We start from the raw sequence: 21,734 nt of genomic DNA on the forward strand, positions 1-21,734 counted from the left end.
GAACTCACAGACAATGTGAGTTGTCTCATGATTATGAGATTTATTAGGGAAGTGACAGGTTACAATTCATGATCAGAAAACTCAGGATACAGTTCCTTGATCAGGACAACTTATTCTCAGCCATGTCACAAATACACTCTCTCTGGCTTTGGCCTCTGCCCTGCTTTGGTAACTATTACAAAACTCTTGTAGCTCTGCTGATAGGTGCCCAGAGAGGCACCCCATTCTGCCAACAAGCCTCCTGCGCAAAGGCACTCAGTTTTCTGTCTTTGAGTGCCAGGAAGCCTGCTGCTCTGTCTCATGCCAGTGTCTTGGTTCTGTTGATTCCGCTGCCTCTGCTACCACCTTTTCTCTGCCACTGCTTCTTGCTGTTTCTGATGTCACAGAGGAAATTCAGTGTAGGGATCTTGGGTCCAAACGATATGCTCCACTACTGGCTCTTCTTTCTTGATTCACTTCTGGGATGGTTCATTTTAAGCCTAGCATAGCAAAACTGACCAATCCCCATGTTAGAGTTCAATGTACCTCATCTGCATAGTCTCACCCCCACAAGGGTACGTGTACCTTATTGACATAGTTAGCAAGCTATCCAATCCCCTTGGTAGGCCACAAGCACTTCACATTTACATAGTCCCACCTAGTCGTCTGGTGGGAGTCACAAAAACATGGCTAGAAGGACCAAATTAAGTAATTCACTGCACTGCAGTTTTGATAGGTTCAATTTTAAGTTGCAGCTATTAGATGTGTTGAGAGATGGGGTCAGATCTACAGCTCTTGATAGATTAGAGATGAGATAAAATTTAGTATCATTAAAGAATGTTGTGGCAACATCTTACTTGATCCTGAGGCACCGCTCAAAGCCACTTTTGTCCTTGAGTAGTTTATTGGAGCTGTCAGAGAAGGGACCACACCCTGCCCCAGCAAAGACCTGCCAACAGTCATTTTGGAGTATCCTAAGCCAAGTTTCTTTGCTCCCCCCACCCCCTTTCTGGAATATGTGCAAATCCCCCCCCCCCCTTTTTTTTTCCTTTTAATTGTTGTTTTTCCTGAAAAGTTGGATTTTCCCCCCCTGGACTCATGACATGTGCTCCATACTAATCCATTCCTCACAGTTCCATCTCTCACTGCAATTCACATAATTGCTATAATTTTAACATTTTGGACGGCATGTGGTAGGGGAGGAGTGCAAGGAGATGCAAGAGATTCCTGATCCAGCTTGCTGATGGTTAACTGGGGTGCTAGAAACACTCCAGGCGAGGTAAAGAGCCAGACAGTGCAGGGCAAACCCTGGAAGGAATAGGGACTGACAGAGAAGTCTGCTTTCTCCAGGGAAGCTTTTGCTGCAGACCAAAAAATGAATTTTCCGAATCCTTTGCATCTTTAAAGGAAATTAGTTGTGTGCTGTATGACTAAACACTTATGTAGTGCAGATGTTAGTTGGAGGCCTCCCTACCCCACCAGAGCTATGTAAAATTAGCTCAAACCTCTACCAGTTCCATGGTCCCTGAAAGTCAAAAATTCCTCCCCAAGATTTCAGCTAATTTTTCAGAGAACATAAACTCTCAGGGCCATGTTGTCCTGTAAAGCTTTGCTTCTTCAAGTGGGTCCAGTGTCCATATCATCTGGGAGCTTGTTGGAAACATAGACTCCCAGATCCTACTCTGAAGTGTAGAGCTACTGAATCAGAGTCAGGAAATTTGTATGGTGTTACAGAGAAGACAAGAAGTTCTACAGTCTAACAGATTGGGGTTCAAATCCTAGCCTTGTCATATTTTTTAAGGTGATCTTGACCAGGCTCTTTCCATTACAGAGCCTTAGTTTCCTCTTCTACAAAAATGATGATGTCACTCCCAATGCCACAGCATGTAAGCCAATTATTATGGATTGAATTGTGTCCTACAAGAATATGTGTTATAAATCTTAACCCATATACCTGTGGTAAGGAGCCCTGGTGGCACAGTGGTTAAATGGTCACCTGCTAACCAAAGGGTCAGCAATTTGAACCTAACAGCTGCTCCAGGGTAGAAAGATAAGGCAGTCTGTATAGATTTACAGCTTTGGAAAACCTGTGGGGCAGTTCTACTCTGTCCTATAGGGTCACTATGAGCTGAAATTGGCTAGATGGCAATGAGTAATAGGTATAAATGTGGTTCTAATCCCATTTGGAAATGTGTTTTCTTTGTTATGTAATGTGACTGTATTAGTGTAGGGTGTGTCTCAAATCAATCTCTTTTGAGATATAAATGAGCAGATTAAGCAAGCAGCTAAAAAGCAGATGGGGGAAGATAGATGCCCTGCCACATGAAGATCACCAAGGAAGTAAGGAGCAGAAGCTGAAAAAAGAGCCCAAGATTTTCCCCCAGAATGGACACACATGCACACACATACACACACACACACAGAGAGAGACTTCCTTGAGAACTGGCACCCTAAATTCAGACTTCTAGACTTCCAAACTATGACAGAATAAATTCTTGTTTGTTAAAGCCATTCACTTGTGATATTTCTGTTACACCCACGCTAGAGAACTAAGTCACCAACTGATTGCCACTTTAGATTATGCACAATAATTGGCAAGGGTCCAGTTTTTTTTCAGTTGCTGTCAAATCGATTCTGACTCATGGTGGCTCCATGTGTGTCAGAGTAGAAGCGCCCTCCATGGGGTTTTCAATGCCTCATTTCCCAGCAGTAGATCACCAAGCCTTTTTTCTAAGGAACCTCTGGATGGACTTGAACCTCCAACCTTTCAATTAGTATGTTAACTATGCCACTAAGGGTCTTCCCTGGCAAATGTAGGTTCTCCAAAAACATTCTCTCTCCTGGATTCACTGAACCCCAGGAGAAATGGAATGCATGCATTCTTCCACATCATAAATCTTCTGGTGGAAATGTCTTGAATCATTACCAGAGATGCCCTCTTGTCTGACTTCAGCAGGGCATGCATTTTAATTGTTCTGGTGATGGTCAGGGACATACAGAGCTACTCACACTTTCCTGCTCCCCTAGTTCATCTCAAAGACTCACTATTAATGTACTTGCCTGGGTGTATAAGATTGGGAAAAGGACAGAGTTTTTCTTCCCTTAATGTATGGATGAATTGATTTCAGTGCTAGCCTCATAATAAGGGTACAGTTAGCCATATCTCGATTTCTACTATGTTTGTAATGTTCCAGTATTAAAGCATATTATAATTAGGAGGGAGAGGAGAGGCCTTGGTGAATGCCTTTGGTCTTTTGGCTGCAAGCAACAGAAACCTGACCTGAACTAGCTTGTACAAAAGGGAATAAACAATTGCTTCCTTTGCCATGAAACCAGAAGAACTGGATGGTGCCTGGCTACCATTACTAAACATTTGATCCAACATTCTATAGAAGAATCCTGATCAAAAGGGGAAAAGTGCAGAACAGAGTTTCAAATTCTCATGGATGCTAGACCTCCTGGAGCCATGAAGATTTAATGAACCCATGAAACTATTGCCTTGAGATAATCTTTAAACCAAAAATATCTCCTAAAGTCTTCTTAGGATTTCCGATGGTATAGTGCCTAAGGCATTTGATTGCTAACCAGTTCAAACCCACCAGCCACTCCTCAGTAGGAAGGTTGGGAAATCTACTTCTGTAGTGATACTGCCTTGGAAACTCAAGGAGGGGTCGCTATGAGTTGGATCCGACTCCACAGCAGTGAGTTTGGTTTAGTTTAAAGTCTTCTTAAAACCAAACAATAGTTTAGTTAAAATAGTAAAAAATGTCTGCCTTCAGCATAGTGTTCTTTTAAGACCTATGTCTATGTAAGATGAAATTGGTAACAGCAACTTGAAAGATTAGATAGGAACTTTAGGGAATAGTGAATGTATGTTAATGGGAGAGGAACAATTAGGAAAATGAGGATGAGAATAGTTATACAACTCAAAGAATGTAATAAAAAACCTAGTACATGTAGAAACTGTTGAATTCATATATATTTTGCTGTGTATACTCTAAACAACAACAACAAAATAAATAAAATTAAAGAAGAGAAAACCCTATGGAGTACAATTCTACTCTGACCGACATGGGTCACCATGAGTCATAGTCTACTCAATGGCAACTAGGATGTTTATGTTATCTCTTCCCCCCCCACACACACCCTGTTGAATTGACCTAGAAGGCCACATATCCCAGTGGTTCAGCACAGGATGATGGAGCCTCTGTTAGCAAGTAAAACATTAACAATTGTTCATTGATGTTTTAAGCCATGGGGATTGTTTATTATTGCAACTAAAACTAGCTTATCCTTATTAATACCCTTCACATGAGAGAAGAAAAGGAGAGGCATCTGAGAAAACTAATGGGGATGCATAGAAGGCTCTCTGTAGGTGCAGACTTAGATCACATATAAAAAAATGGATGTAGAAATGTAGCATATTGGAGCCCTGGGTGAGCAGAGACTTAGAGGAAATGCTGAGCTCATCATAAAGATGATGAGGCTCTTTTAAGGCTCTCTTTAGATAAAGAAGAAGTACAAGACAGGGGAAGGCACATTGCTTGAGGAAATGATGTAATATTAATAGAGTGCAAAGAGGAAACAAAACTGCTCAACTCCTACTTTGCTTCCATTTTTTCTTAGTAAAGGAAATACATTTCAATCTAAATAGGATGAAACAAATGACACTCAGAGGGAAAGGATGTTTAAGTCATTAAAGAGTGAGCTGTCTCTCTGACAGCTAACTCAGCACTGGTACAATGTGGTTGCTCATGAATCTCTGTTGAATGAATGAATGAAGGTATATGAGGGGGCGGCAGAAAGGGTCTAAGTACGTTAAGTGGTCGCAACCTTTGGGTCCAGGTGAATTAAATTCCAGTGGCCTGAGAGGAAGTGCAGCTGTGAAAGCAGAAACAGTGCTTGCAGTCTTCCAGAAATCAATGGCAATGGGAAAGGCAGGAGGCAAATTAGAAATGAGAAGTGATTACACTTTGCTCTGGGTTCTTTTAATAAAGGGAAAAAAGGAGGAATCTAAAACCTCTCTAACAGTGAATTAATTTTAACCTCTGGCACAATTTTAGAAGACTTGACGCTAGCTAAGTCGATGACTTAAGAGCAATTGGGCAATACCAGTTTCTGTATTTGTCACTAGGAAGTCACTGCCACTGAAGGTATTAGCACCCACTTGACTGGGAAGATTAGGAGGCTTTGGCTTTGGATGAATAGAACATTAACTTTGAGCTGCAACAACATTCAGCAAAGTTTCCCAGGAAGGGAGCTACAAGCCCAGAATAGTGATTCTGACTCAAAGCGACCTTATGTACATCAAAGCAGAACTGTGTTCTATAGAGTTTTCAATGGGTGATTTTTTTGGAGGTAGATCACCAGGCCTTTCTTCTAAGGCATCTCTGGGTGGACTTGGGCCTTCAGCCTTTCAGTTAGCAGTTGAGCATGTTAACCATTGGCATCAATAAAATCAATATTGCACTTTGCACTAAGGAGTTCTGATGACACAGTGGTTAGGTACTTGACCGCTAACCGAAAGTTCAGCAGTTCAAACCCACCAGACACTCCTCTGGGAGCTCTGGTGGCGTAGTGCCTAAGGCATTTGACTGCTAGCCAGAAGGCTGGAGGTTCAAACCCACCAGCCCCTCCTTGGAAGGAAGATTGGGCAATCTACTTCCGTAGAGATACTGCTTCAGAAACCCTTGGATAGTATTGCCATGAATTGGAATAGACTTGATGGCACATAACAGTGACAGCAACATAGAGTTTCAAAGTTCAAAGTTTTGTTGGGTTTAGGCAGACAGCTTCAACAGAGGAAAGTGAATCAAGTAGCATGAGGTTAATTGGCCAAGAAGGAGGTTTAGTGGTTAGGCTCTGGGCTGCTAACTGAAAGGTCAGAAGTTCAAACCCACCAGCAGAGGGAGAAAGACCTGGTGATCTGTTCCTGTAAAGATTATTACCAAAAACCACACTCATTGTTGTCAAATAAACTATGACTCATTGATGCCCTAAAGGGAGCTCGGGTGGTATGGTGCCTGAGGCATTTGACTGCTAACCAGAAGGCTGGCCATTTAAACCCACCAGCCACTCCTTGGAAGGAAGGTTGGGCAATCTATTTCTGTAGCGATACTGCCTTGGAAACCCAAGGAGGGGTCACTATGAGTTGGGTCCGACTCCACGGCGGTGAGTTTGGTTTTTGGAATAGTGTCACTATGAGTCAGAATTGATTCAATGGCACTCAACAACAATTGGCAGGGAGGAAGCGAGGGAGGAAAAAAAGAGAAAGAAAGAAGAAGCGAAAGAGGAGTAAAGAAGGAGGGATAGAGGAAGAGAAGATAGACTGAATAGAAAAACATCCATAATGAGATTACCGTATTTCTCCCTATGTTCCTCTCCTGCACCATTTCCACATTTTTTCTACTTCCTACCTACTTTGTTCTTTGCTTTGATAGATGAACCACCTGGTCAGCCAGACCATCATCTCTAAAGAGAGAGTTTTGCATCAGAGTGAAACCAAAGAGAGTTTGAAGTCCTCTACCTTCTTCAAGGCCTCCCTCCTGCCAGGCTTCCCTGGGAGTTCACAGTCTCACTGCCAACACTTCAAGAAATAGAGTTGCTTCCTTCTTCTTTTCTTGCACAGAAGGAATTTAAGTCTTAATCCTGGAACCCATCCAGTTTGTCTTTGCTAGCAAGGCTTAGGTGTAGGATGGGGAAAGGAAAACTAGGTAGAGAGGAAGGGATCTTGTATCCTTGGAGACACTTCATCCTTGAACATTTTCCAAAACTATAGCTCTATAAATGTCTAGAATTCTGAATAATGAAGCCAGAATTTCCACAAATACAGATCTCCCAAGTTTGTTTTTGACACAACATTTATAATAAATATTAGCCTATTAAAAGTACTGATATGATTTGTAATATAATAAAAACAATACTATTTAACTTTAACAATAGTGTAGCTTTTTTTTTTTTCTTTCTATTTTTCAGACTACCTATTAATATCTCATGGGAAAGGCTGTCCTGAAATTATTCATTCTGGCCTGAATCCACAGGATAGGGTAAATTGCCTCTCATTTTGTCTGGAGGCTCAGAGTAATGGGAGATCAGAAACCAGAGAGTAGGAGCAGATTAAAGGGATTAAAAAGGGGTTAAAGGGATAAAGCAGATTAAAGTGGCAGTTTACTGAAAAGTTAGCAGTTTGAGTCCACCCAAAGGTACCTGGAAGAAAGGCCTGACAATCTACTTCTGAAAAATTAGCCATGGAAAACCCTAGGGAACATAGTCCTCTAACACACTTGGGGTTGTCATGAGTCAGAATGAACTCAAGGGTAAATGTTTTGTTTTTTAAAGGGATGTAGGAACAGATTAGTAAAAGTATAGAGAGTAATACAAGCAGAGGGCTTGTATTACTACTGGGAATGCAGGCAAAGTCGTAAGACAAAGAAGAAAGAAGGGGCTGCTTGGGTCGACAGTGACAGCCCTGGAGCTGATGTGGAATCCTTTGGAAACCTGAGGTGACGCAGTAAGACTGTTGCTCCCATGGCTTAGGGCAGGGCCTTCTAGGCCAGGGTGACCTCAGACCTGCTCCTAGTGGCCCTTGTCTGGATAGAACATTCACTCTTGAGAAGGGAATGCAAAGACCACCAGCCAAAGAGGATATACACTGGCCTGGGAATTAGAAGGGCAAAAGGAAACACAACCCAATATTTATTTATGCATTAATTTATTTTTATAGCATACATCTTGTCTTTAAAGCATTGTATTTTTACATTTGTAAAATACTTTAAAAGCAAATTTAAAGAAATGCCATATATAACTCAATGTTTAAGTGATATCTTTGCTCACTTTCAGTGTTTTCAGACTGTATCTTCCCCGTTCTTGAAATCTGAATTTTGATTCATTCTCAAAGTTCTATAGCTGTGTGGAGGCTGACTTAATTTCTGTTCCTCTCTGTATAATTTTTCTTTTAAAAGCCTAGATTCTTATAGAAAATTAAACACACACACACACACACACACTTTTAAGCCCTTTTTTTTTTAATAATTCAAAATAGGCTCATATCGTAAACTCACAGGAAGTTACTGAAATAGTATAAGAAGTACCACACACCCTTTGTGCAGCTTTTCCCAATGGTGACATCCTATACAACTGAAGTATAATATCAAAACTAGGTCACTGCTATTGATATGATATTGTTAATTAGGCTACAATCTTATTCAGTTTTCACATCCATTTGTGTGTATGTATGTGTGTCCAATTTTATACAATTTCACATTGAAGTCCAACATTTATTTGACAAATCCTTTCCTTCCTTGGGAGCCTGCTGCCTGTTGCTTAGTTCAGGTCCTCAACATTTCTAATCTATAAAATCATAATAATCTCTTAGCATCCTCCACTCTTTCTTCAGGCCTCTCTGTTGTCCATTGTTTACTCTCCCGGTAGAATTACCTTTCCAAATTACAAAACCCTCTTTACATTTGTGCTTTAAAGCTTTTAAGAACTCCGTTGCTCCAAAAATAAAGTTTAAACTGATTTCTGATTTTGCCCTTGCATTTCTCTCTCTGATCCCATCTCTCCTTTTCTCTTAATCTGCACTCTGATTTCTGGTTGTTCCCTTGTTGCATTCTTACTGGTTCTTTGCCTTTGCACATACTATTCCTCCAGCTTGGAGCACACTGCTTGCCTTTGTGTAACTGAAAAATCCCTGCTGCTTTGTCAAGATTCATTCAGATGTTAACCTCCTTCTAAGGTCATTCCTCTTCTTTGCCCAAAGCTTGTTTTCTTGCCTGTAATACAGCACTTCTCACATTGGTGTTATTATTCATATAGGTATGTATTTAGGATGTATTCAAGCAATTGAGTTCTGACTACAAACAGTGGCTTAAACAAGTGGAGGTTATTTTTCTCATCATAAGATGTGCATAAGCAGGCAGTCCAAAGCCAGGGAATGCACTCAACAATGTCATCAGGAACCCAGGGATGTTCTGTATTATTCCACTGTCCTGAGTGTCTGCTTTGCTACAAGATGGCTGTTGCATCATGTCTGTGTTCCAGACAGGAAGCGAAAAAGCTGTTTGTATCTGTCCCTCTTTTCAGGTAATACCAAAATCTTTTCCAGAATACCCCTCAACTGACTTCTGTTTATATTTCATTTACCTGACCTGTATCACATAACCATTGCCAGCTAGAAGGGAAAGTAGAAAAACAAATCTTCAGCTCCCCAATCTATGGAGGAGATTCTCAGTCTAATGGAGGCAATGTGTTATAGATAAAACCGAAAACCAGTTGCCGTAAAGTTGGTTCAGACTCATGGTGACCCTATGTGTATCAGAGTAGAACTGTGCTCCATAGGGTTGTTTTTTTTTTTTTTAATTTTTAATGGAAGATTTTTTATTTTATGCACAAAAGGTGTGGATTGTTTCTTTTTTGCGGTAGCCCAAACCCACTGCCATCAAGTCAGGTCCAACTCATAGCGACCCCTCCTTGGGTTTCTGAGGCGATATTACTATGGAAGTGGATGGCCCAACCTTCCTTCCAGAGAGTGGCTGATGGGTTTGAACCGCCAGTCGTCTGGTTAGCAGTCAGATGCCGTAGGCACCATGCCACCAGAGCTCCCAGATTTTGGGGTAGATGGCTTGGATAATCCATTCAACAAAGATCACTTAGTCCAACCTGATGAAGCCTATATCCTTTGCAAAGTGTTGGAAGCAATGAAGGCACACATTGAGGCCATACTTCAGGATCAGACTTTGCTAGTTTAAGCACGTGCAGCAAAAGAAGGGATACTGGCCCAATTTTTTTTTTGGGTGATTCCAGTAGAGTGGCTGGTGACCCCTCTGCTTTGAGGGGTACACCAAAGCAAAAGGAAAAAGATTCCATAGACTTTTCAGTGGCTGGTTTTTCAGAAGTAAATATCCAGGCCTTACTTCTAAGGTGTCTCTGGAGTGTGACATCCAACATTTTGGTTAGCAGCCGACCACATTAATCATTTGCACCAGCCAGGGACTCCAAACTCTATAATAGAGGAAGGGAAGGGAATAGGGAAGAGAATGGGGATGGGGTATGTAGTGAGTCATCCTATAGTGTGGACTACAAATAATACCCCCATTACACTGAGAGCCCACTACTGGAAGATAGTAATACCCTATGAATTTCTGTTTTAGATCTCTAGTACCTAAGATAGTACTCAGCCTTTGATAGATATTTATTTGAAATTTCACAAATATTTGAATGCATGCACGTATCGGAGCTCTGGTGGTGTATTGCCTAAGGCATCTGACTGCTACCCAGAAGTCTAGTGGTTCAAAGCCCCCAGCCACTCCTCGGAAGGAAGACTGGGCAATCTACTTCTGTAGAGATACTGCCTTGGAAACCCAAGGAGGGGCTGCTATGAGTCACAATCGACTTGATGGCAGTGAGTTTGCTTTTGGTTTATATATGCAACATATACCAAGTGTTGAGAAAAAAAAATTTGAGCTCTCATTTTTTTGCATCGGGTAGAGGTGGCTGTTTCCCGTTAGTGATCTAATGCAATGCACAGGTATATGAACACCAAGAGGTAGGGACTTGTGCCAGAGGGAAGAATAACAGCAGTAGTTGGTGCATACAGCTTCAGGTCCATTCTCCACTCTTCTCTGTAGGATATTGTGTATTAAGAATTTTACTGGTGGGAGAGGAGAACAGATCTTAAGACAAAGCCAGAACCTTTTTGGATGGTGTCTTAGTTATCTGTTGTTGTTGTTGTTATGTGCCATCGAGTCGGACCCGACTCATAGCGACCCCTACTTGGGTTTCCGAGGCAGTATCACTACAGAAGTAGATCGCTCCATCTTCCTTCTGAGGAGTGGCTGGTGGATTTGAACTGCCAGCCTTCTGGTTAGCAGTCAAGTGCCTTACGCACTACGCTAGTGCTACAATAACAGAAATAGCACAAGTGGTTGGCTTTAACAAATAGAAATTTATTCTCTTACTGTTTAGGAAGCTGGAAGTCTGAAGTCAGAGCACCAGCTCTAGAGGAAGGCTTTCTCTCTCTGTGTCTTTTAATCCTAGGAGGATACAGGGACCCTGATCCAAAGGACACACTTCATTCCCAGCTCTTTTTTCTCGGTGGTGGTAGGTCCCTTTCTCTGCTCACTTCTTTCTCCTTTTGTCTCTTGTAAGATAAAAGGTGTTGCAAGCCACATCCCAGGGAACTCCCCTTACATTAGATCAGAGCAGTGACAAAAATAACGGTGTTGCATCCCATCTCAATCCTCTTACAATTGATTAGCAGATCACATCACAGGGGAATCATTACATAACTGCCACATTACATCATTACATAACTGCCATGCCACTGAGAATCACGGCCCAGCCCAGTTAACACATGTTTTTTGAGATCACAACTCAATCATGACTGATAGCAAGTGAAGACTAGAAGCATGGAGTGAAAAGAGATGAATGAAACCAGAGAGAAGGAGACAAGCCTAGGAACAGGGTGGTGCCCACAGACCATCACCCCTTAATGATGGGGATACTTGGGGGATATACTTTACTTTTGGAAGATGGGAATATTCCTAATTTTTGAACCATTGGAAATTTCTTCTATTACATTGTAATTTCCTTTAGTCACTCAAACTGTTCAGTAAATCAGCCTCACTAATGCAGCTTTATGAGGTGGTATTGTGGGGGCCCTATAGGATGGGTCTTTAAGGGGTGATTGGGCTTTCCCACATCGCCCTCCTTAGAGGGCAGTAGCAACATGGAGGTAGCAACACTGCATGGACTTAGATAGTCCTGAACTTGGTGGTGCTGGACCAGCAATGAAGATAGTGATGGCCAACAGCAGTGCTGACAAAAGCAAGATGACACACCCTGCCAAGGGCATGAATCAGGACCAGACTTGGGCTTTGTTTCCAAAAATCTTGGAGAAGGGGTGGGGCTCTGGAGTTGAGGAGAGAGATGAACAGAGGGAGTTAATACTATAATCCAGATCTACCACTTACGAATTGTGACCTTCAGTAAGTTCTCATCCTTTCTCAAACTTAAAGGACGTGTATCATGGGATTAGTGTGAGGATTTGATCTGAAAATACACAGAAATACTTAGAACATAGTTAATGCTCAATAATTATTACTACTATGTGGCAATACGTCTTTTCCCTAACTTCATTATAAACAAGGGGGAACTGAACCAAAAAGGTATAAATATTTGTTCAAGGTATAATAATATATTGTTACATTACTCTAGGCATAGCTCCATTTTAGTCTTTGTCATCTTATTCAAAATATATCTTAGTATCAGTCTTTATTATAAAAGCCAAACCCACTGCTGTGGAGTCAGTTCCAACTTATAGTGACTCTATAGGATAGATTAGGAGCTCTGGTGGTGCAGTGCCTAAGGAATTTGACTGCTAACCAGAAGGCTGGTGGTTCAAACCCACCAGCCACTCCTCAGAAGGAAGATGGGGCAATCTACTTCCATAGTGATATTGCCTCGGAAATCCACGGAGGAGTCGCTATGAATCGGATCTGACTTTTTTTAGTTTAGTTTGGTATAGGATAGAGTAGAACTTTCTCACAGGGCTTCTAAAGCTGTAATCTTTATGGAGGAGCCTTAGTGGTATAGTGTTTAAAAAGATTGGCTGCTAATCAAAAAGCTAGTGGTTCAAACCCACCAGCCTCTCTGTGGGAGAAAGATGTGACAGTTTGCTTCCATAACGATTTACAGTCTTAGGAACCCTATGGGGGCAGTTCTACTCTGCCCTATAGGGTCACTATGAGTCAGAATTAACCTGGACGGCAGTGGGTTTGGTAATCATTATAGAAGCAGACTGCCATATCTTTCTCCTATGGAGCAGCGGGTAAGTTCAAACCACCAACCTTTTGGTTAGTGACCAAGTGCTTAATTAACTAACTACTGCACCACCAAGACTCCTCAGTCTCTACTACTGGACCATTATTTAGAAATGGAAGCTGCCAAAGCCATCTGGTACCTGACACCTAGCATAGTGCCCAGCACATAGAATTGCTCAACAAATGTTAGTGAAACTTAAGTTTCACACAACTAGTCTTTCTATACTCTTCACATACCTTCCTTGGTCACGTGACCTCTTTCCAACATCCAGCCCCCCTACTGGCCCTTTGGAGTGTCCTAGAAGCTGGCGTTCTCATTAAACAAGGACTTCCATGGGACAACCACCCTTTCTCTTCCTGTCCATTCTTGGGCAAGCCAGAAACTCTCAGTTCACAACAGGAAACCAATAGCTTTTGTGCTATCAGAGGACATTTCCTTCACAGCACAAAACGTCTGAGTAATAATTTTGAGCAAGGCTTCACCCACTTCCTGTGAAAGGAGACAAATTTGCCTATCCCTGTCCTACAGAGCCCTTGCTTTCCAGCCCTGCAATGATGCAATGCCTTCTGCATTTGGAAGATTGGCCTCTCTTTTCCTTTTGTGACACCAGATGCAGTGTCCTGTGTAGCAGACTCAATTGGAACAGCTTTTCAACATTTATATGCAGGATACAGAATCGCTGTGACTAATTTGTACCCTGGTCTAAATATAATTAAGAGCAACTTTGAGAGTAAAAACTCCAGGTGTAAAAAGTCACAGCTTTCTCTGCAGTCTTGGAACATTGTGACTCTTCTGCTGATCTCGGGATTTAGAGACAGCCAACTTCTGTCTACAGATAGCCACCTCATCTGTGTAAGGAGTTTTCTTCACCTTGAGGCTATTGTCGGTCTCAAGTGAGAAGCTATTGCTGTCACCAGGCTCATCAGTTGTCTTTGGCCAGCTGCACCCTTACATAGAAGCACTGCCTAATAAGCTATCCAAGGAAAGTCCTTCATGGGAACAAGTTGTACAAATGAGGCTTTGAATTACTAGTCCAGTGTTTATTTTCCTCGGCATTTCTCCATGAAGATTTTACAAAGGACGCTGATCCAATAAACACCTCTATGGGTCTTTCTGGAGTACCTGCCTCTCTCCTAGGAGTCAGAAATGGTCATTGTAGCAGATGGTGGGCAGCTGACATGGGCAGCTCCTCTCCATAATTTTGCATGAAAGGTATTGTAAAGGAATATGCGAGGATAACCAGTGGGAAACAAGACAAAAACCTTAGGGAAAAAGTAGCTTATTTAGAGCTTGGCTTTAAAATAAAATTATTAGGTGAAAACAGTCTAAATGTCTATCAATGAATGAATGGATAAACAAAATGTGGTACATACATACAATGGACTATTACACAGCCATAAAGAGAAATGAAGCTCTGATGGATGCCACCACATGGGTGAACCTTGAAAAGATGTTGAGTGAAATAAACTCAATAAACCAAACTCACTGTCATGAAGTCAATTCTGACTCATAGTGACCCCCTTTGGGTTTCTGAAGTGGTAAATCTTTATGGAAGTAGATTGCCCAGTCTTCTTTCTGGAGAGTGGCTGGTGGGTTTGAACTGCCAACCTTCTGGTTAGCAATCAAATTCCTTAGGCACTGTGGCACCAGAGCTCTTTTGGGTGAAATAAGGCAATCACAAAAGGACAAATAGGCTATAATCCCACTTACATGAAATATCTAGAATAAGCAAATTTATAGAGGTCAAAGTTCATTAGTAGCTACCCGGGATGTGTGGAAAGGAGGGGGAAAGGAAGATCTGATTCTTAGGGGACATTGAGTTTCTGTTAAGAGTGATGTAAAAATTTGAGAAGAGTTAATGGTAATGGTTGAACAACATGATGAACATACATAATGTCATTGAAATACATGTGTGAAGATTACTGAAACGGTCAATGTTTTGTTACCTCTATATTTGCTACAATTAAAAAATTAAATTATTACCTTTGGGAGAATATTAAAGGTATCTCATAATGGGACAAGAAATTCATCTCATTGTCTTTCTATCTGAACCCAATCCTTAGAGAATGTTGTTCCAGGTGTGCCCCATTGTCCATCTTATTGTGATGTTATAATTGAGTGACTGGTTATAGTTTTTTTTAGATATATGATGTTTAAAAGGCGGGCTGAATTTACCATATCTGGTAATTGTACTATATCTAGTACCCATCACCATTTTTCTTTTTTTTATTTTTAACTTTTTGTTGTGATTTGGGTGAAAGTTTACAGAACAAATCAGTTTTCCATTCAGCAATTCATATGCATTTTTTTCATCTCATCTTTCTTTTTTGATGAGAGACTATCCAAAAGAAACCATAGCACAATTTTAAAAAATTTGTTTTGCATACAAAGTAACCATTAGTGGAGGTGTGTGTTGGAGTTTGATTGGAGAATCTCTGGACAGGCTCAATCAGAGAGACTTTATTTTTTTTAGAGTTCTTTTGTTTTACTTTTTTTTTAAATTGTGATTTGGGTGAAAGTTTACGGCACAAATTCACTTTCCATACAGCAGTTCACACACACATTGTCTCATGACATTGACTAACAATTTACCCCAATGCAACAGCTCCCCTCCCACTTCTTCCCGATAGTTACCTCTTCCCTGTGTCCATCCCTCCATGCACTCCTGCCCCCAAGCTGTCTCCTGTGCAGCAGCCCTTCTTTCTCCCATGATTGTTCTCTCCAAGGAGTGTATCTACCTCAGGTACATGTTCAGCTCATAAGCCCGTCTTTTGTTTGGCTGGAAGCCACAGGTGTGGGTTCAGTTCCAGACCTGAAAGGTAGCTAGGGACCATAGTCTCAGTGGTTCCACCAGGCTCTATCAGAACAGCAAACCTGGTCCCTTCCCTTTTATTTCCCCCAAATAATTTTGAGTTTTGTTCCACATTGTTCTCCCTCTCTGTATAGGATTCCTACATAGATCTCCCTCTGAGTGGTTGACAGTGGTAGCGGGGCACCATCTAGTCCTTCTGGTCTCCAGTCATATAGGCTGTGGATCGCTTGGTGTACCAGTTGCGAGGACTAATTGTTTCCATGAATCTTTGGTTTTCATCACTCTTCTTTGCTCTGGACGAGGACAGACCCATTGTTTTATCTAGATGGCTGCTTGCAAGCTTTTAAGATCCCAGTCACTACTCGCCAAAGTAGGAGGTAGAACAATGTTTTGTGTAGTATGTTATGCCATTGAGCTTGATGTCCCTAAATCAGAGGGACTTTGATTACAGTGTGGAGTTTGCCCCTGCCCTTACCTCCTAACAAATGTGGGGTTGGCTAGAAGGCCTGAAAGGAGGCATCTGCCAGCTGAGTTTCTTTTTTGTGAAAATTAAAAGTGAAAGAAGTGCCTTTGCCGGACAGATACCCTCATTAAACAAGGGCAGAGGAGGTTTAGTGGTCTGGACAATAAACAATTAAAGATCATGTCTGGGTGTGATGTCTTTAGGGAAGGCCAAGTAAACAATAAGAATAATATTGTTTTTGTATTACGATTACTTATACCATTTTAGTTATTTGATTACAGAAAAGTATAAAGTAAAAATAAAAAAAAGACTTTAGACATTCCTATAGACACACACACACACACACACACACAATTCCTATAGACACAGAAGAATAAAAAAGAAAACAAACTCCAAGTAGATGGCACAGCATGTGCAAAGGTCTTGGAGCAGGAGGTAGCACTGCAAGTATGAGGGAGTAAAAGTGAGCCTGGCCTCTGGCCTGAGATAAAGCTGGAGTGGCAGGCAGACCAGACTATGGCAGCACCTTAGAGGCCATGGTAAGAAGTTTGGGTTTTATCCTGGAGGCTTTGAAGGGTATTAAGCAGTATGTGGTGTGTGTGTGTGTGTGTGTGCGTGTGTGCTTTTGTGTAAAGTAATCAGATTTGCATTGAAAAGATGTCTCTGACTGAAGAATGAGTTATGAATTTAGTGGAGAGAAAAGAAAGGATATATGACAAACCATCTAGATGCTACTGGCAATTTGCTGCTGTAAAGATTACAGCCTAGGAAAACTTATGGGGCTCTACTCTGTCACATAGGGACCCTATGAGTCAAAATCAACTTGACAGTACCTAACAACAAAAACAACAAAATTCCAGGCTAGACGCGGTGCTGGTCTGGGTCAGAGTGGTGGAGGATTCAGTGTGAGTTACTTAATTTCACTCTTGCTACTGGATCCTATGCCACCAGAGCTCCCATATCCAGTGATGTTGTTGTTGTTGTTATGTGCCGTCGAGTCGGCCCTGACTCATAGCGACCCCTCCTTGGGTTTCCGAGGCAGTATCACTACGGAAGTAGGATTGCCCAACCTTCCTTCCGAGGAGTGGCTGGTGCATTTGAACCGCCAGCCTTCTGGTTAGCAGTCAAGTGCTTTTAGCCTTTTGTTTTTTTTTATATCCAGTGATAGTTTCCTTTTATTTTGTTCTACTTTTGCCTTGTTTTCTGACATAACCAACAATACTGTGATGAATGTTCTTGCACACATATCTCGGTAAACAATGGTCAGGGTAACCGTAGGATAAATTCCTGGTTGTAGAACATGAATGTATAATGAAATGTGGGTAGCTATTGCTTGAATCCACCGCTCATCTGTTTGTTGTACTGTGATGGCTTGTGTGTTGTTGGGATGCTGGAAGCTATGCTGCTGGTATTTTCAAATACCCACAGGGTCACCCATGTGGGACAGTTTTCAGTGGAGCTTCCAGATTAAGATAGATTAGGAAGAAGGATGTGCAGGTCTACTTCTGAAATAATTGACCACTGAAAACCTCATGAATAGCGGTGAAACACTGTCTTATATAGTGCCAGAAGATGAGTGTCTCAGGTTGGAGGGCACTGAAAATATGACTTAGGAAGAGCTGCCTCCTCAAAGTAGTGTTGACCTTAATGAGATGGGTGGAATAAAGTTTTCAGGATCTTCATTTTCTGATGTGGCATGACCTAAAATATGAAAAAACAGCTGCAAACATTCATTAATAATCAGAGCATGGGATTTTCCAGGAAAATTGAAAGTTATCAAATTGAAGTAGAACATATAAAGATTGATTCCCTAGACATTAGTGAGCTGAAATGGACTGATATTGGCCATTTTGAATCAGACAGTCATATGGTATACTATGCAGGGATGACAAATTAAGGAGGAAGGGGATCACATCCATCCTCAAACAAAAACAAAAACAAAAACAAAACATTTCAAGATCTATCCTGAAGTACAATGCTGTCAATGATAGGATAATATCCATATGCCTGCAAGAAAGACCAGTTAATACAACTATTATTCAAATCTGTGCATTAACCACTAAAGCCAAAAATGAAGAAATTGAAGATTTTTACAACTTCTAAAGTCTGAAATTGACCAGACATACAGTCAAGATAGACACTCTGATGGCAGTACCTAAGGCATTTGACTGCTAGCCAGAAGGCTGGTGGTTCAAACCCAGCCTCAGAAGGAAGGTTGGGCAATCTACTTCTGTAGTGATACTGCCTTGGAAACTCAAGGACGGGTCACTATGAGTCAGATCTGACTTGACAGCAATGTGTTTGGTTTGGTTTTGGTTTATAATCAAGATGCATTCATAATTTCTGGTGATTGGAATATAAAGTTGGAAACAAAGAAGCATCAGCAGTTGGAAAATATGGCCTTGGTGATAGAAATGATACTGGAGAGCACATGATAGAATTTTGCCAAATCAATGACTTATTCATTGCAAATATATATTTTTTCAACAATATAAATAGTGATGATTTATGTGGACCTTGTCAGAGGGAATACACAGGAATCACATTGGCAACACCTGTGGGATGAGATGATGGAGAAGTGCAACATCATCATTAAGAACAGGCAGGGGCCAAATGTAGAGCAGACCATTAATTGTTTATATGCAATTTTAAGTTGAAGCTGGAGACAATGAAAACAAGTCATTACGATCCAAAATATAACCTTGAATATATATATCCCAACTGAATTTAAAGACTATTTGAAGAATAAATTTGATACACTGAACACCAGTGACCCAAGTTGTGGAATGACATCAAGGACACCATACATGAAGAAAGTAAAAAGTCATTAAAAAGACATGAAAGAAAGAAAAGACCAAAATGGATGTCAGAACAGAATCTGAAACTTGCTCTTGAAAGGAAAGTAGCTAAGGCAAACGGAAGAAATGAAATAAAAGAACTGAGCAGATTTCAAATGGCAGCTCAAGAGGACAATGTAAAGTATTATAATGAAATGTGCAAAGACCTGGAATTAGTAAATCAAAAGAGAAGATTATGATCAGCATTTCTCAAGCTGAAAAAGCTGAAAAAAACCCTCAAGCCTCAAGGTGCAATATTGAAGAAGTTCTGATGGTGCAGTGCCTAAAGCATTTGACTGCTAACCGCAAAGCTGGTGGTTCAAATCCACCAGCCACTCTGTGGAAGGAAGATGGGGCAATCTACTTCCATAAAGATTCACCTTAGAAACCCAGGAGTCAGTATGGACTTGATGGTAACGAGTTTTTTTTTTTTTTTTTTTTAATGGGCAAAATTTGAACTACATTGGAAACATTAAAAGAAGATGGAAGGAATACACAGAATCACTGTACCAGAACAATTTGGTCAACATTCAACCACTACATGGGGTAGCATATGATCAAGAAGTGATGGTACTGAAGGAAGAAATCCAAGCTGCAATGAAGGTATTGGTGAAAAATAGTCTCTGGGAATTGACAAGACACCCATTGAGATGTTTCAACAAATGGATGCAATGCTGGAAGCACTCACCCATCTATGTCAAGTAATTTGGAAGATAGCTACCTGGCAAACTGACTGAAAGAGATCCATATTTGTGTCCATTCCAAAGAAAGGTGATCCAAAAGAATGGAAATTATTGAACAATATCATTAATAACACATGAGTAAAATTTTGCTGAAAATAATTTAAAAACAGTTGTAGCAGTACATCCACAGGAAACTACCAGAAACTCAAACTGGATTCAGAAGGAGACGTGGAACAAGGGATATCATTGCTGATTTCGGATGGATCTTGGCTGAAGCAGAGAATACCAGAAAGATTTTTTTGACTGTGTTTCATTGACTACACAAAGGCATTCAACAGTGTGGATCATAATGAATTATAGATAACATTGCAAACAATGGAAATTCCGGAACATTTACTTGTGCTCATGAGGAACCTGTACACAGACCAAGAGGTAGGCATCGAACAGAACAAGGAGATACTTCATGGTTTAAAATCGGGAAAGGTGTGCATCAAGGTTGTATCATTTCACCATACTTGTCAATCTGGATGCTGAGCAAATAATCTGAGAAGCTGGACTTTATGAAGAATACTGAGGTATCAGGATTGGAGGAAGACTCATTAACAACCTGTGATATGCAGATGATACAACCTTGCTTGCTGACCACGAAGAGGACTTGAAGCACTTACTGATGAAGATCAAAGAATATATAGCCTTCAGTATGGATACACCTCAACATAAAACAAAATCCCCACAACTGGACTAATAAGCAACATCATGATAAATGGAGAAAAGACTAAAGTTGTCAAGGATTTCATTTTACTTGGATCCACAATCAACACCCATGGAAGCACCATTCAAGAAATCAAATGACCACGTATTGCACTGGGAAAATCTGCTGCAAAAGACCTTGTGAAAGTATTAAAAAGCAAAGATGTCACTTTGAGGACTATGGTGTGCCTGACCCAATCCATGGTATTTTCAATAGTCTCATATGCTTGTGAAAACTGTACCATGCATAAGGAAGACTGAAGAAATATTGATGCATTTGAATTATGGTATTGGTGAAAAATACTGAATATAACATGAACTGCCAGAAGAACAGACAAATTTATCCTGGAAGAAGTACAGCTGGAATGCTCCTTAGAAGCAAGAATGGCCAGACTCCATCTCTCATGCTTTGGTCATGTTATCAGGAAGGACCAGTCCCTGGAGAAGAATATCATGCTTGGTAAAGTAATATGGTCAGTGGGAAAGAGGGAGATCCGCAACATGATGGATAATCACAGTGGAAGCAACAATAGGCTCCAGCACAGCAACAGATGTGAGGATGGCACAGGATCAGGCAGTGTTTCATTCTGTTGTGCATGGGCTGCTATGGGTTGAAACAGACTCCAGCCCACCTAACAAAAACATAATTGTTCAAATGCTATTCCAAAATGTTGTGTCAATTTATGTAACTACTGTGGTAATAGTGCCAATGTTTTTATACTCTTGCCAGCTTTTGCATTTTCACTAATCTGAAAGATGAAAAGGGGACCTTACTTTTTTTTAATTTCATTTTTAAAAATTATAAATAGGATTGAACACTTCATATGCTAATTGGGTCATTTGTATTATTTTTCTCTGAAGAATCTCTTCATGCTCTGCCTATTTTTAAATCAGGTTGATGATCTTTTTCTTATTGATTTCTATATATTTATTCTTCATAAATTAAGAAAATCATGTTTTTCATATATGCTCCAAATATTTTATCTACTTTGTAATTTTTTATTTGTAATAGTTTTTGTTATACAAAAGTTAGAAATTTTAATTTAATGGAAATTACCAGATGTTTATTTATTTATTTTTTCTTTTTATGTCTCGGGGCTTAGTAGCTATTTCTTGCTTCAAAATATATAAATAAATTTTCCTATATTTAAAAAGTCTTACAATTTACTGCTCTATCAATTATTTGTTTTGATACAAGGAGTAATGTAGGAGCTCTGGTAGTATAGTGCCTAAGGCACTTGACTGCTCACCAGAAGGCTGGCGGTTCAAACCCACCAGCACTCCTCGGGAGGAAGGTTGGGCAATCCTACTTCCGTAGTGATACTGCCTCGGAAACCCAAGGAGGGGTCGCTATGAGTCGGGGCCGACTCGAAGGCAAACAACAACAA

Source organism: Orycteropus afer, unplaced genomic scaffold (genome assembly GCF_000298275.1).
Source record: "Orycteropus afer afer isolate SDZICR_OR568_19922 unplaced genomic scaffold, OryAfe1.0 scaffold00132, whole genome shotgun sequence".
Taxonomy (NCBI): Eukaryota; Metazoa; Chordata; class Mammalia; order Tubulidentata; family Orycteropodidae; genus Orycteropus; species Orycteropus afer.